Consider the following 15,809-nt stretch of genomic DNA (forward strand, 5'->3'; position numbering starts at 1 on the left):
CATTTTTTTAAATGTTATTTTTGCAGAGACAGGGGTCTCAGTATGCTGCCCAGGCTGGTCTCAAAATGCTACCCTAAGATAATCCTTCCCCTTCAGCCTCCCAAAGTCCTGGGATTAGAGTTATGAATCACCATGCCTAGCCTCATTCTCTTTTAATTAGCACAGTTTCAATTTCTTATTATAGAAATACCATCAAATAGAAAATGTCAATTTTTTTTTTTAATTGATCATTCTTGGGTGTTTCTCGCAGAGGGGGATTTGGCAGGGTCATAGGACAATAGTGGAGGGAAGGTCAGCAGATAAACAAGTGAACAAAGGTCTCTGGTTTTCCTAGGCAGAGGACCCTGGGGCCTTCTGCAGTGTTTGTGTCCCTGGGTACTTGAGATTAGGGAGTGGTGATGACCCTTAACAAGCATGCTGCCTTCAAGCATCTGTTTAACAAAGCACATCTTGCACCGCCCTTAATCCATTTAACCCTGAGTGGACACAGCACATGTTTCAGAGAGCACCGGGTTGCAGGTAAGGTCATAGATCAACAGCATCCCAAGGCGGAAGAGTTTTTCTTAGTACAGAACAAAATGGAGTCTCCTATGTCTACTTCTTTCTACACAGACACAGCAACAATCTGATTTCTCTATCTTTTCCCCACATTTCCCCCTTTTCTATTCAACACAACCGCCATCATCATCATGGCCCATTCTCAATGAGCTGTTGGGTACACCTCCCAGATGGGGTCGTGGCCGGGCAGAGGTGCTCCTCACATCCCAGACAGGGTGGTGGGGCAGAGGTGCTCCCCACATCTCAGACGATGGGCGGCCGGGCAGAGATGATCCTCACTTCCTAGATGGGGTGGCGGCCGGGAAGAGGCACTCCTCACTTCCTAGACTGGGCAGCCGGGCAGAGGGGCTCCTCACATCCCAGATGGGGCGGCGGGGCAGAGGCGCTCCCCACATCTCAGATGATGGGTGGCCGGGCAGAGACGCTCCTCACTTCCCAGACGGGGTGGCGGCCGGGCAGAGGCTGCAATCTCAGCACTTTGGGAGGCCAAGGCAGGCGGCTGGGAGGTGGAGGTTGTAGCGAGCCGAGATCATGCCACTGCACTCCAGCCTGGGCAACATTGAGCACTGAGTGAACGAGACTCCATCTGCAATCCCGGCACCTTGGGAGGCCGAGGCTGGCAGATCACTCCCGGTTAGGAGCTGGAGACCAGCCCGGCCAACACAACAAAACCCCGTCTCCACCAAAAAAATACGAAAACCAGTCAGGCGTGGCGGTGCGTGCCTGCAATCGCAGGCACTCTGCAGGCTGAGGCAGGAGAATCAGGCAGGGAGGTTGCAGTGAGCAGAGATGGCAGCAGTACAGTCCAGCTTCGGCTTGGCATCAGAGGGAGACCATGGAAAGAGAGGGAGAGGGAGACTGTGGGGAGAGGGAGAGGGAGAGGGAGAGGGAGAGGAAGAGGAAGAGGGAGAGGGAGAGCGAAAATGTCAATGTTAAGCAGGATTTTCATGTAAAGGTGGCAAATCACAAAATCTCCCTTCCTTGATATGTATTCATTCTTTTTTGTTATTTTTATTTATTTAAATTTTTAGATGGAGTCTCACTTTGTCACCCAGGCTGGAGTGTAATGGCACAATCTTGGCTCACTGCAACCTCTGCCTCCCAGATTCAAGTGGTTCTCCTCCCTCAGCCTCCCGTGTAGCTGGGATTACAGGTGTGCACCACCATGCCCAGCTAATTTTTGTATTTTTAGCAGGTATGAGGTTTCACCATGTTGGCCAGGCTTGTCTTGAACTCCTAACCCGAGGTGAAACACTTGCCTCAGCCTCCCAAAGTGCTGGGATGACAGGCTTGAGCCACTGCACCCGGCCCCTTGATACTTATTCATTCTAATGACATTTATTTTGTGCCTACTATGTGCCAAGTACTATATTAGGTTCTGAGAATGAATAAGATGGGACTCCTGCAATAGGGAGCCACTGTTCTGATTCGGCATGAGTTTGAGAGGAGGACATGCAGACAAGGAATTCAGTAAATAGCAAGCTGAGTTTTGAGAGTGATATCTGCTTTGAGAGAACCAGGCAGGTTGAGGCAATGAAAAAGGAGGATGATTCCCCCTCCACAGGATGAGGGAGGATTTCTCTGCAGAGGTGATGTGTGAGCTGTGGTCTGAAACATGAGAAAAATCCAGCTATGGCAGGAGGTATGGGAAGTCCATTTTGGGCAGGGGAGAGCATGTGCAAAGGTCCTGAAGAGGGAAACCACTTGGCATTTACAGGAGCAGAAAAGAAGCCCAGATGCCTGATGCACAATGAGCAAGAGGAAAAGAACAGAGGGTGGCAGGCAGGGTCAGATCATGCTAGGACTGTTTTTTTTTTTTAAGAGACATGGTCTCACTCTGCCACCCAGGCTGGAGTGCAGTGGGGCAATCATAGCTCACTGCAGTCTCAATCTCCTGGGTTCAAGGGATTCTGCCATCTCAGCCTCCCAAGTAGCTGGGACTATAGGAATGAGCCCCACCATGCCTGGCTAAGTTTTTTTATTATTAGAGAGAGGAGTCTTGCTATGTTGCCTATGTGGGGCTCAAACTCCCAGACTCAAGTGATCCTCCCATCCTGGCCTCAAAAAACACTGGAATTACAGGTGTGTGCCACTATATCTGGCAAAGATAGGGAGTTTAGAAAATGCTTCACTTTTAATTTTTGTGGGTACATAGTAGGTGTATATATTTATGGGGTGCATGAGTTGTTTTGATACAGTCATATAATGTGTAATAATCACATGAGGGTTAATGGGATACCCATCACCTTAAGCATTTGTCCTTTCTTTGTTTTACAAACAATCCAATTGTGCTCTTATCGCCTTTTTTTTTTTTTTTTTTTTTTTTTTGAGATGGAGTCTAGCTCTGTCGCCTGAGTCAGAGTGCAGTAGTGTGATCTTGGCTCACTGCAACCTCCACCCACCTCCCCCAGGTTCAAGCAATTCTCCTGCCTCAGCCTCCTGAGTAGCTGGGATTACAGGTGTGTGCCACCACACCTGGCCAATTTTTGTATTTTTAGTAGAGACAGGGTTTTGCCATGTTGGTCAGGCTGGTCTCGAACTCCTGACCTCAGGTGGTCCACCTGCCTCAGCCTCCCAAAGTGCTGGGATTACAAACATAAGCCACCACATCTGGCCTCTTTTAGCTATTTTTAAATATAAATTATTGTTTACTACAGTCACCCTGTTGTACTACCAAATACTACATTGTATTCGTTCTAACTGTATTTTTGTACGCATTAATCATTCCTGTGCACCCCCTCCAGCCCACTGCAGTTCCCAGCCTCTGGTAACTATCATTCTACTCTCTATCTTCATGAGTTCAATTGTTTTTTTAGCACCCACAAATGCCTGGGAACATGCAAAATTTGCCTTTCTGTGTCTGGCTTATTTTAGTTAACATAGTGATCTCCAGTTCTACCCATGTTGTTGCAAATAACAGGATTCTATTCTTTCTCATGGCTGAATAATATTCCATTGTGTATATGTACCACATTTTCTCTATTTATTCACCTGTTGATGGACACTTAGATTGCTTCCAAATCTTGGCTATTGTTAATAGTGTTGCAATAAATATAGAAATGCAGATATTTCTTTGATATACTGATTTTCTTTCTTTGGGGTATACACTTAGCAGTAGGATTACTGGATTATAAATTAGCTCTATTTTTAGCTTTTTGAGGACGCTCCAAACCATTCTTCGTAGTGGTTGTACTAATTTACATTCCCACCAACAGTGTACCAGGGTTCCCTTTTCTCGACATCCTGAATAGCATTTGTTATTGCCTGTCTTTTGGATATAAGCCATTTTAACTGGGGTGGGATGATAGCTTATTGTAATTTTGATTTCTGTTTCTTTGATGATCAATGATGTTGAGCACATTTTCATATACTCATTTATCATTTATATGTCTTCTTTCGAGAAATGTGTATTCTGATCTTTTGCCCATGTTAAAATCAGATTATTAGACTTTTTTTCCTATTGAGAGAGAGAAAAAAATGAAAGAAAGACAGGAAGGAAGGAATGAAGGAAGGAAGGAAAAAGAAAGAAAGAAGGAAAGAGAGAGAAAGAAAGAGAAAGGGAAAGAAAGAAAGAAAAAAGAAAGAAAAAAGAAAAGAAAAGAAAAAGGAAAAGAAAGAGAAAGAAGATTGCATGGAGCGATAGAGAAGTACATAGTCAGTAGTCTAAGGGCACATCATATACCTGGAAAAACTAATACGGAATCGCTGGCCTCCATCCAACCCTGGCTAAGCTATTGAATTTCAATGATAAACAAAGTATTCCCATGGCCTTTGGGCAGGAAAACATAAGTGCGTGTGAGAATAACCTCCAGCCAGCCTCAGAGCCTTCCATAACCCCAGCCAGAGCTAGATGACAATAAAGCCAGAACTTAAAGGAAGAACTGAAGAAAAGGAAAATGAATCAAGAATATTCTCCCAGGCCAGGTGCGGTGGTTCACGCCTGTAATCCCAGCACTTTGGGGGGCCGAGGCGGGTGGATCACCTGAAGTCAGGAGTTTGAGACCAGCCTGGCCAAGATGGTGAAACCCCGTCTCTACTAAAAATACAAAAATTAGCTGGGCATGGTAGCGTACACCTATAATCCCAGGTACTCAGGAGGCTGAGGTGGGAGAATCACTTGAACCTGGGAGGTGGAAGTTGCAGTGAGCCGAGATTGCACCACTGCACTCCAGCCTGGGTGACAGAGCAAGACTCTGTCTCAAAAAAAAAAAAAAAAAAAAAAAAAGAAAGAAAGAAAGAAAGAAAAAGAATAGTTATCCAAGTATAAATGCATTAAACAGAAACTCTCAAACATGCATCAGTTCCAAAAATACAGCTGCTGTGGGTGAAAATAGAAGCTGCAGGTTAAAAAGAATCATGATACTTTTATTATCTCTTTTCATAATTTTAATGAATGTTGAATAAAAAGATATAACTTTCACATAGTCATTTATCTGAAGTTCAGAAATTGTCCCACCTTACTTTAGTTTCTTCAGCTTCTGTTGTATCAAGCAAAATGAAAATTATATATGTTTAAACTAAAACACATATAAAACACATAAAGTTATCTATTTTTTTGAGACAGTGTCGCTTGGTTGCCAGGCTGCAGTGCAGTGGCACGATCTCAGCTCACTGCAACCTACACCTCCCAGGTTCAAGCAATTCCCCTGCCTCACCCTCCCAAGTAGCTGGGATTACAGGCACTTGCCACCACGCCCAGCTAATTTTTGTATTTTTAGTAGAGACAGGTTTTCATCATGTTGGCCAGGATTGTCTCAATCTCCTGACCTCGTGATCTGCCTGCCTCGGCCTCTGAAAGTGCTGGGATTACAGATGTGAGCCACAGCACCAGGCAAAGTTATTTTTAATCCATTAATACATCTACTTACCTAACTACCTATTTGCACAAAAAGAGGTATGAATTATCACCTTTTTTTTTTTTTCGAGACAGAATCTCTTTCTGTTGCCCAGGCTGGAGTTGGAATTGTGTAATCTTGGCTCACTGCAACCTCTGTCTCCAAGGCTCAAGCAATTCTCATGTCTCAGCCAGGCATGAGCTATGAGGCCTGGCCATACCACATAATGTTGAGTTATTTCTTGGTGGTTGAAAATTCCATTATTATTTATTACTTGCTTGTTTGTACTTTTCTTGTTTCTCTCCCTCTCTCCCACTCCCTCTCTCTGACAGGATCTCACTCTGTTACCCAGGCTGCAGTCTCAAACTCCTGGGTTCCAGTGATCCACCTGCCTCAGCCTCCCGAGTAGCTGGGACTATGGGTGCACATTACCATAACTGGTTTTTAAGTTTTTATGGAGATGAAATCTTGCTATATTCCTCATGCTGGTCTCATACTCCTGGCCTTCAGCAATCCTTCTACCCTGCCTTCCCAAAGTGCTGGGATTACAGGTGTGAGCTATAGCACCCAGCCTGCTGTGTACTTTTCCATAGGACTTAGATTTTATATAGTAATTACAAATAATTTTTACAAAAGCAGTAGCCATTCTAAACTTTTTAAAATTAAGCAGTAATTAAGAATGAGGCACAGAAAGTAGTATTAATTCAGCACCTATTATATACTAGATATTTTGCATAGAGCGGATCACCTAGCCCACATATCAAGGCAGGAATTATAATCTTTATTTTCCAGGAGATGAAACTGTGGATTACAAGCATTTGTTAATTCTAGAGTTACACAGCAGCTGCCAAAACAAGTTCCCTCTCCCCAGCAGCCTGCCCCCTGCTGGTTTTATCAAATTCAACAGCCCCCCACTTCCACCCCAACATCGGTGCACAAGCATGTTCACACACACACAGATTTCTGCTATATTCCATCTGCCTAGGCCAGGAGCTTGTCATGACAAACCAAATGTAATACCTATTTCCTGACCAAAGCTGTTATGCAGTATCTACGATTTGAGAAATAGTTTGATTTCACCCTGACAAGGATCACACTGAGGTCTTAAAAGAAGTAATAATTACAAACCATCAAAGTCTATGTGAAAGGGTGTGGTGTTCAGATATATCCAGCCCTTTGAGATGCTCTGCTGGAAGGTGGTTGAGGTGCAAAGTACTATTGACTCATGGTCATCTTGGTCCATGGTCATTAATAATGATAGTTTGTACTTTTGTGTTTGTGCTAAGGGTGGTTTTGAAACCTGGAAGAAGCTTATCAATGTCTAGGTATTCAAATATCTCTTTCACAATGTATGTGTGTGTGTGCTATGAGAACACATACACACATATATTCACATATGAATGTATACACATATTTATATATTTACACTATACTAATAAAAAAGTAAATTCTTTTTTTTTCTTTTTAAGATGGAGTCTCAATCTGTCACCCAGGCTGGAGTGCAGTGGCATGATCTCAGCTCACTGCCACCTCCGCCTCCCAGGTTCAAGCAATTCTCCTGCATCACCCTCCGGAGTATCTGGGATTACAGATGCCTGCCACCACACCTGGCTAATTTTTGTATTTTTAGTAAAGACGGGGTTTCATCATATTGACCAGGCTGGTCTTGAACTCCTGACCATGTAATCCACCCACCTCATCCTCCTAAAGTGCTGGGATTACAGGCATGAGCCACGGTGCTGGCATAAAGGAAATTCTTAATAATCCATGAAAAGAAAATGGTAGGCCAGATATCATGGCTCCCACCTGTAATCCCAGCACTGCAAGAGGCTGATGGGGGAGGATGGCTTGAGCCCAGGAGTTTGAAACCAGCCTGGGAAACATGGTGAGACCCCCTCTCTACAAGAAATATAAAAATTACCTGGGCATGGTGGCTCATACCTGGGGTCCCAGCCACTCAGCAGGCTGAGGTGGGAGGATCACTTAAGCCAAGAAAGAAGAGGTTGCAGTGAGCTGGGATAATAACACCACACTCCATCCTGAAAAAGTGGTACCTTGCCTCAAAAAAAGGGAAAAAATTGGTATCCATGAAAAATTTAAAATATCTATATATACATAAATCTATACAGAAATACTATATTAATCAAAAAATAAATTCTTAATAGTTCATGACAGGCAAATAGCAGGCCAGGCACAGTGGCTCATGCTTGTAATCGCAGCAATTTGGGAGGCTCAGGCAAAAGGATTACTTTTGTCCAAAAGTCTTGGAACAGCCTGGGCAATATAGTGAGAACCAACCTCTCAGAAAAAAATCAGAAATTAGCCAGGCATGGTGGCTTGTGCCTGTAGTATCAGCTACTCAAGATGCTGGGTTGGGAGAATCACTTCAGGCCAAAAGCCCAAGGCTGCAGTAAGCCATGATCACACGACTACACTCTAGCCTGGGTGACAGAGCAAGACCCTAACAAAACAAAAAAGATAACTGTAAAAAATATAAATATAGAAGACATGAAGTGAGAAGCTGCCATGTCCAGAGCGAAGAAAAAGGGCCCAAGCAAAGGCTCATTCCCATTGCCACCCAAAGAAGACAAAAAAAGATGAGACACTAAATAAAACAAAAATCACTATGAAAGCACACAGGCAGAATTTATTATAAGTTTGTCAGAAATCCACTGTCAAGGTTAAAAGAAGAGACAGGTGTTTTGCTAAGGCAATCTGCTCTGAAGTTACCAACAAATAAGAGTCCAGGGAAGCTTTAGGCTCCTTGATGCTGTTGACCATCAAAGACTAAAAAGCTGGATCCAGAAGAGGTGACTGTGAGGCAAGAGCAAAGCCAGAAGAGGCCACCAGGAGGCAGAAGATGGATTTGAGTGGCCACTATGAGGCCAAAGATGGGCCAGAAGAGGCTATCGTGAGACAGGAGCTGGTATAACTGAGACCACAGTGAGACAGGAGCTGGGACTTGGGAGGCAGACGTGAGGAAAGAGATGTGCCAGGTGAGGATAGTGAGAGGCAGTAGCTGGGCCTAGAGAGGCCAGTGTGAGGCAGAAGCTGGGTCTATTGAGGCAGCCTTAAGAAGCCATTGTCAGGTAAAAGCTGGGCCTGTTCAGGCTGCCACAAGGAAGGCAGTGAAACTGGAGGGCTGGACTTGAGAAAGTTTTGGGTCTACAAAGGCTGCCAGGAGCTGGACAGGAGCGGAGTCCAAAGAGGTTGTTGTGAGGCAAAAGCTGAACTGGTAGATGCACCTGGGAAGAAGAGATGGGCCAGAAGAGGACACTGGGAGGCAGCAACTGGGACTGGAGAGGCAGACTTGAGAAAATTCTGGGTCCACAGAGGTGGCCAAAAGGAAAAAACTCGGCCTGGAAAGACCATTGAGAGTAATGAGGTGGGCCTGAAGAGCTCATTTGAAGGCAGCAGCTGGGGCTGTCGAAGCTGCTGAAAGGCAGGAGTTTTGGATTGGGAAGGCCACAGTGAGGCAAGAGCTGGGCATGGAGAGTGCGCTGTTAGGCAGAGGCTGGGCCACTACAGGCATTTGAAAGGCAAAAGCATGAGGTGGCTTGGGTCTAAAAAAAAAAACACTCGAAGACAGGAGCTGGGCCTGGAGAGACTGATGGAGAAAGTTTTTCACCTGTAGAGGCAGACGGGAGGCAGGAGCTGGGCTTGGAGAGGCCGGCTTGAGGAAGCTTTGGTCCTAAAAAGGTCAACGGGAGGCAAAAGCTAAACATAGAGAGGCCGACATGAGGAAGTTTTGTGACAAGAGACCCACAAAAGGCTGGAGCCGAGACTGGAGACTTGAGGAAGATTTGGGCCTATGAGGCAAAAGGTGGGCATGGAGGGCCCACAAAGGCTGGCAGGAGCTGGGCAGGAGCTGAGCCCAAAGAGGTTGTTTGTTGTGAGGCAGGAGTTGGGCCTGTCAATGAAGCCAGAAGGAAGAGGAAGAGCTGGGCCTGGAGAGGCCACCAGGAGGGAGGCAGAGGCTGGGCCTCTAGAGGCCAATGGGAGGCAGGAGCTGGCCCTGAAGGGGCCCACTTGAGGATGCGTTGCACCAGGAGAGGCTGCCGGGAGGCCAGAGCTGGGCCTGGAGAGGCAGACTTCAGGACGATTTGGGCCTGCAGAGGATGCCAGGAGGCCCAAGCTGGGCCTAGAGGAGCTGACTAGAGGAAGTATGGGGGCCCAGAGACACCGTCAGAGGGCAGGAGTTGAGCCTGGAGAGGCCACCATGTGGCTTGAGCTGGACCCGGAGAGCTTGACTTGAAGAAGTTTTGGGCCTATAAAGGCCACCAGGAGCTGGGCAGGAGCTGAGTCCAAAGAGGTTGCTCTGAGGCAGGAGTTGGGCCTGTCGACGCAGCTGGGAAGAAGAGCTGGGCCTGGAGAGGATGCCAGGAGGCTGTAGCTGGTCCTGGAGAGGCCAACTTGAGGAGGTTCTGGGCCTGGAGAGGCCACCAAAGGGGACAAACTGGGCCTGGAAAGACCACTGTGAGGAGTGAGCTGGGCCTAAAGAGGCCATCGGGAGGCAGGAGCTGGGCCTGTCAAAGGTGCCAGAAGGCAGGAGCTTTGGACTGGTGTGGCCACAGTGAGGCCAAGAGCTGGGCATGGAGAGTCTGCTGTGAGGCAGAGGCTGGGCCTATATAAGGGCCCTTGGGAGGCAGGAGGCTGGGCCTGGAGAGGCCGACTGGAGGTCAAGTTCTGGGCCTGAAGAGGCTACCACAAGTCAAAAGTGGGTCCTGGGAAGGCCACTGAGAGGCATGACCTGGGCTGGGCCTAAAGAGGCGACTGGGAGGCAGGAGGAGCTGGGCCTGGAGAGGCTGACTAGAGGAAGTTGTGTACCTGGAGAGGCTGCTGAGAGGCAAGAGCTGGGCTGGGGGAGGCCGACTTGAGGATGATTTGGGCCTGCAGAGGCCACCGGGAGGCAGGAGCTGGCCCTGGAGAGGCTGACTTGAGGACAAATTGGGCCTGCAGAGGCCACCAGGAGGAAGAGCTGGGCCTGGAGAGGCCAACTGGAGTAAGTTCAGGAACTGGAAAGGATGCAAAGGAGCAAATGCTAGGCCTGGAAAGGCCGCCGTTGAGGCATGAGCTTGACCTACGGAGGCCACTGGGAGGCAGGAGCTGGGCCTGCAGAGGCTGTGGAAGGGCAGGAGCTTGGCCCGAGGATGCCACAGCGAGGCAAGAGGTGGGCCCGGAGGGCCTACTGCAAGGTGGAGGCTGGGCCTGGAGAGGGCGCCAACAGGCAGGGGCTGGGCCTGGAGAGGCCACGAGAGGCATGAGCTGGGCCTCAACAGGCCAGTGTGGGGGAAGACCTCGGCCCAGAGAGGCCAGTGTGAGGCAGGAGCTCACACCTCTGGGTGGGTTGCAAGAGGTATGAGTTGGCCTGAAACAGGCCGCTGTGAGGGAGGAGCTGGGCCTGTCGAGGCTGCTGGGAGGCAGGCAGGAACTTGGTCCCAGGAAGCTGCCATGAGGAAAGAGCTTGGCCTGGAGAGGCCCCTGGGAGGCAAGAGCGGGGCCTGCAGAGGTTGCACTCCAGTCAGAGCTGGGTCTGTGCAGGCCACAGGGAGGCAGAAAGTGGGCCTACAGAATTTTGGCTGGAGAAAGGTTTGGGCCTACAAAGGCTGGTGGGAGCTGGGCAGGAGCTGAGCCCAAAGAGGTTGTTTGTTGTGAGGCAGGAGTTGGGCCTGTTGACTCAGCCAGGAGGAAGAGGAAGAGCTGGGCCTGGAGAGGTTGCCAGGAGGGAGGCAGAGGCTGGGCCTCTAGAGGCCGATGGGAGGCAGGAGCTGGCCCTGAAGGGGCCCACTTGAGGACGTGTTGCGCCTGGAGAGGCTGCCGGGAGGCCAGAGATGGGCCTAGAGAGGCTGACTTCAGGATGATTTGGGCCTACAGAGGCTGCCGGGAGGCCCAAGCTGGACCTAGAGAAGCTCACTGGAGGAAGTTTGGGGGCTTGGAGACACCATTGGAGGGCAGGAGCTGAGCCTGGAGAGGCCACTGTGAGGCCTGAGCTGGGCCTGGAGAGCTTGGTTTGGGGAAATTTTGGGCCTACAAAGGCTGCCAGGAGCTGGGCAGGAGCTGAGTCCAAAGAGGTTGCTGTGAGGCAGGAGCCGGGCCTGTAGACACAGCCGGGAAGAAGAGCTGGGCCTAGAGAGGATGCCGGGAGGCTGCAGCTGGGTCTGGAGAGGCAGACTTGAGGAGGTTCTGGGCCTGGAGATGCTGCCAAAGTGGACAAACTGGGCCTGGAAAGGCCATTGAGAGGAGTGAGCTGGGCCTAAAGAGGCCATCAGGAGGCAGGAGCTGGGCCTGTCAAAGGTGCCAGAAGGCAGGAGCTTTGTACTGGGGTGGCCGCAGTGAGGCCAAGAGCTGGGCCTGTATACAGGCCCTCGGGAGGCAGGAGGCTGGGCCTGGAGATGCCGACTGGAGGTCAAGTTCTGGGCCTGAAGAGGCCACCAAAAGTCAAAAGCAGGGCCTGGGAAGGCTGCCGAGAGGCATGAGCTGGGCTGGGCCTAAAGAGGCGATTGGGAGGCAGAGGAGGAGCTGGGTCTGGAACGGCTGACTGGAGGAAGTTGTGCACCTGGAGAGGCCACTGAGAGGCAAGAGCTGGGCCAGGGGAGGCCAACTTGAGGACAACTTGGGCCTGCAGAGTCCACTGGGAGGCTGCAGCTGGGTCTGGGGAGGCCGACTTGAGGTGGTTCTGGGCCTGGAGAGGCTGCCAAAAGGAACAAACTGGGCCTGGAAAGGCCATTGTGAGGAGTGAGCTGGGCCTAACAAGGCCATTGGGTGACAGGAGCTTGTCCTGTAGAGGCTGATTTGAGGAAGTTTTGCACCTGGAGAGTTCATTGAGAGGCAAGAGCTGGGCCTGGAGAGGCAGACTTCAGGACAATTTGGGCCTGCAGCAGCCATGGGGAGACAGGAGGCTGGCCCTCGAGAGGCCAAGATGAGGACTATTTTGGCCTGCAGAGTCCGCTGGGAGGAAGAGCTGGGCCGGGAGAGGCCAACTGGAGGAAGTTCAGGGCCTGTAGAGGATGCAAAGAAGCAAACGCTAAGCTTGGAAAGGGTGCCGAGAGGCATGAGTTTGGTCTACAGAGTCCACTGCGATGCAGGAGATGAGCCTGTAGAGGCTGATTTCTGGACAATTTTGGGCTGCAGACACCGTTGGGAGGAAGAGCTTGGCCTGGACATGCTGACTGGAGGAAGTTTTGGGCCTGGAGTGGATGTCAAAAAGCAAAATCTTGGCGAGAAAAGACCACCAGGAAGCCCGAGCCTTGCCTATAAAGGACATTGAGAGGGAGGAGCTGGGCCTGTAAAGGCTGCTGAAAGGCAGGAGTTTGGCATGAGGAGGCCATGATGAGGCAAGTGGTGGGCCTTGAGGGTCTACTGTGAGGTAGAGTGTGGGCCTGTGTAGGCCGATGTGAGGCAAGAGTTGGGCTGGGAGGAGCCATCTTTTGAACAATTTGGGCCTGCAGAGGCTGCCAGGAAGCAAGAGCTGTGCCTGGAGATTCCTCCTCTTGGCATGAGCTGGGCCTATAGGGGCCATTGTGAGGCAGCACCTGGACTTGTCAAGACTGCTGGGAGGCAGGCCGATTTGTGGCCTGGGGAGGTCACCGTGAGGCAAAGGCTCTTTTCGGAGGATGCCATGAGGCAGACAGAAACTCGGCTTTTGGAGGCCACCGTGAGCGAATAGCTGGACCTGTAGAGGCTGCTGGGAGGCCAAAGGTGGGCCTGGAAAGCCTGACTTTAAGAATTCTGTGGCCTAAACAGGCTGCCAGCAACTCGGCAGGAGTTGGGCCAAAGGAGGTTGTTGTGAGGCAGGAAATGGGCCCGTAGACACAGCCGCGAGGATGAGCTCATCCTGGAGATGCTGAATTGAGGACATTCTAGGCCTGGAGAGGCTGCAAAAGGTAAAATCTGTGCCTGGAAAAGTCACCCTGGGGCATGAGCTTGGCCTAAAGAGGCCATTTTGAGGCAGGAGCTGGGTCTGTAGAGGTTGCTGAAAGGCAGCTGCTTGGCCTGAGGATGCTACAGTGAGACATGAGCTGGGTTTGGAGGTTCCACTGTGAGGTAGAGGCTGGGCCTGTAGAGGCCAACAGTAGGCAGGAGCTGGGCCTGAAACTGCTGATTTGAGTAAGTTTGCAGCTCTGAGAGTATGCCAGGAGGCAGGAACTGGACCTGGATAGGCGATGACCGGCATGAGTTGGGCCTAAACAGCCCAGTGTGAGGGAGGACCTGTGCCTGTCGAGGCTGCTGCCAGGCAGGCAGAAACTTGGCCTAGGGCAGCTGCCATGAGGAAAGAGCTGTGCCCGGAGAGGCCCCTGTGATGCAAGAGCAGGGCCTGCAGAGGTGGTTCTCAAGTCAAAGCTGGGCCTGGACATGCCACCAGGAAGTAGAAGGTGGGTCTGGAGAGTTTGACATGAGGAAGTTTTGGGCCTATGGCAGCCGCCGTGAGCTGTGCAGGAACTGGGCCAAAAGAGGTTGTTGTGAGGCAACAGTTGTGCCTGTAAACTCAGCCAGGAGGAAGAGCTGGGCCTGGAGAAGCCACCATGAGGCAGAGGCTGGGCCTGTAGAGGCCGATAGAAGGCAGGAACTGGGCCTGGAGAGGCCAACTTGAGGAGTTTTGGGCCTTCAGAGGCTGCCAAGGGGGGCAGTAGTTGGGACTAGAGAGGCTGAATTTAGGAAGTTGTGGGCCTGGAGATGACATCCCAGGACTGGAACTGGGCCTGGAGAGGCCACCATGAGGCATGAGCTGGGTGTAGAGAGGCCAGTGTGAGGTAGGACCTGGGCCTGTCCAGGCTGCTGGGAGACAGGTAGGAACCTGGCCAGGGAAGGCTGCCATGAGACAAAAGTTGGGCCTGGTAAGGTCCTTGTGGTGCATGAGCTTGGCCTAAAGAGGCCACTGAGTGGCAGGAGCTGGGCCTGTAGAGGCTGCTGAAAGACTGTAGCTTGGCTGGGGGGGGACATGTTGAGGTAGATAGTGGGCCTGAAGAATCTGCTGTGAGGTCGATGTTGGGCCTGTAGAGGCCGACAGAAGGCAGGAGCTGGGCCTGGAGAGGCCACCAAGATGCAGGAGCTGGGCCTGGAGAGGCTGCCAAGAAGCATGAGCTGGGCCTAAATAAGCCAGTGTGAGGCAAGAGATCAGCCTGGAGAGGCTGACTTGAGGAAGATTTTGGCCTGGAGAGCCTGTCAAAGGCAGGAGCTGGGCCTGGAGAGGCATGAGGCATGAGCTGGGCCTAATTGAAGACAGTGTGAGGCAGGAACTGGGCCTGTCGAGGATGCTGGGAGGCAGGCAGGAACTTGGCCAGAGATGACCTCCATGAGGCAAGAGTTGAGCCTGTAGAGGCTGCTGTCATGCAGGAGGTGGGCCTGTTCAGGCCACCGGGAGACAGAAGGTTGTGCTAGAGAACTTGATGTGAGGGAATTTTGGGCTTACAAAGGCCGCCAGGAGCTGGGCAGGAGCTGAGTGGAAAGAGGTTGTTGTGACGCAGGAGGTGGACCTGGAGATGCAGCCAGGAGGAAGAGCTGGGCCTGGAGAGGCCCACTTGAGGAAGTTCTGGGCCTGGAGAGGCTGCTAAAAGGCAAAAGCTGGGCCAGAATGGCCACGTGAGGCATGAACTTGGTCTAAAGAGGTCATTGGGAGGCAGGAGCTGGGCCTGTTGAGGCTGCTGAAAGGCAGCAGATTGGCCTGCAGGGCTGCGGTGAGGCACAGGCTGGGCCTCGAGAGTCTGCTGTGAGGCAGAGTTGAACCTGTAGAGGCCAATGGGAGGCAGGAGTTGGGCCTGGAATGGCGGACTTGAGAAAGTTCTTGGTCTGGAGAGGCTGCTGAGATGCAGGAACTGGGCCTGGAGAGGCCACTGAGAGGCATGAGCTGTGCCTAAAGAGGCCAGTGTTCAGCAGGAGTTGTGCCTGAAGAGGCTGACTTGAGGAAGTTTTGGGCATGGACAGCTGTGGGGGGGCAGGAGCTAGGCCTGGAGAGGCCACCGTGAGGCATAAGCTGGGCCTAATGATGTTAGTGTGAGGTAGGATCTGGGCCTGTCAAGGCTGCTGGGAGGCAGGTAGGAAATTGTTCGGGGAAGACATCCATGAGGCAAAAGCTGGGCCTGGAGAGTCTGCTGGGAGGCAAGAGCTGGGCCTGGAGAGGCCGTTGTCACGCAGGAGCTGGGCCTGTCCAGGATATTGGGAGGCAGAAAGTGGGCCTGGAAAGCTTGACTTGAGGCAGTTTTGGGCCTACAAAGGCCACTAGGAGCTGGGCAGGAGCTGAGCCAAAAGAGGTTATTGTGAGGCAGAAGTTGGGCCCCCAGTCACAGCCAGAAGAAAGAGCTTGGCCTGTAGAGGCCACCTGGAAGCAGCAGCTGGGCCTGGAGAGGCTGACAGAAGGCAGGAGTTGGGCCTTGAGAGGTTGACTTGTGGACATTTTGGGCCTGGATAGGCCACGCAGAG

General features: G+C 51.0%; 1 pseudogene; it reads right to left on the bottom strand.

Moving 5' to 3' along the window:
• Window positions 1–13,394: 13,394 nt before the first annotated feature.
• Window positions 13,395–14,333, bottom strand: LOC106635269 (putative uncharacterized protein FLJ46235; annotated as a pseudogene).
• Window positions 14,334–15,809: the final 1,476 nt, after the last annotated feature.

Source organism: Pan paniscus, chromosome 9, assembly GCF_029289425.2.
Source record: "Pan paniscus chromosome 9, NHGRI_mPanPan1-v2.0_pri, whole genome shotgun sequence".
NCBI classification, from domain to species: Eukaryota; Metazoa; Chordata; class Mammalia; order Primates; family Hominidae; genus Pan; species Pan paniscus.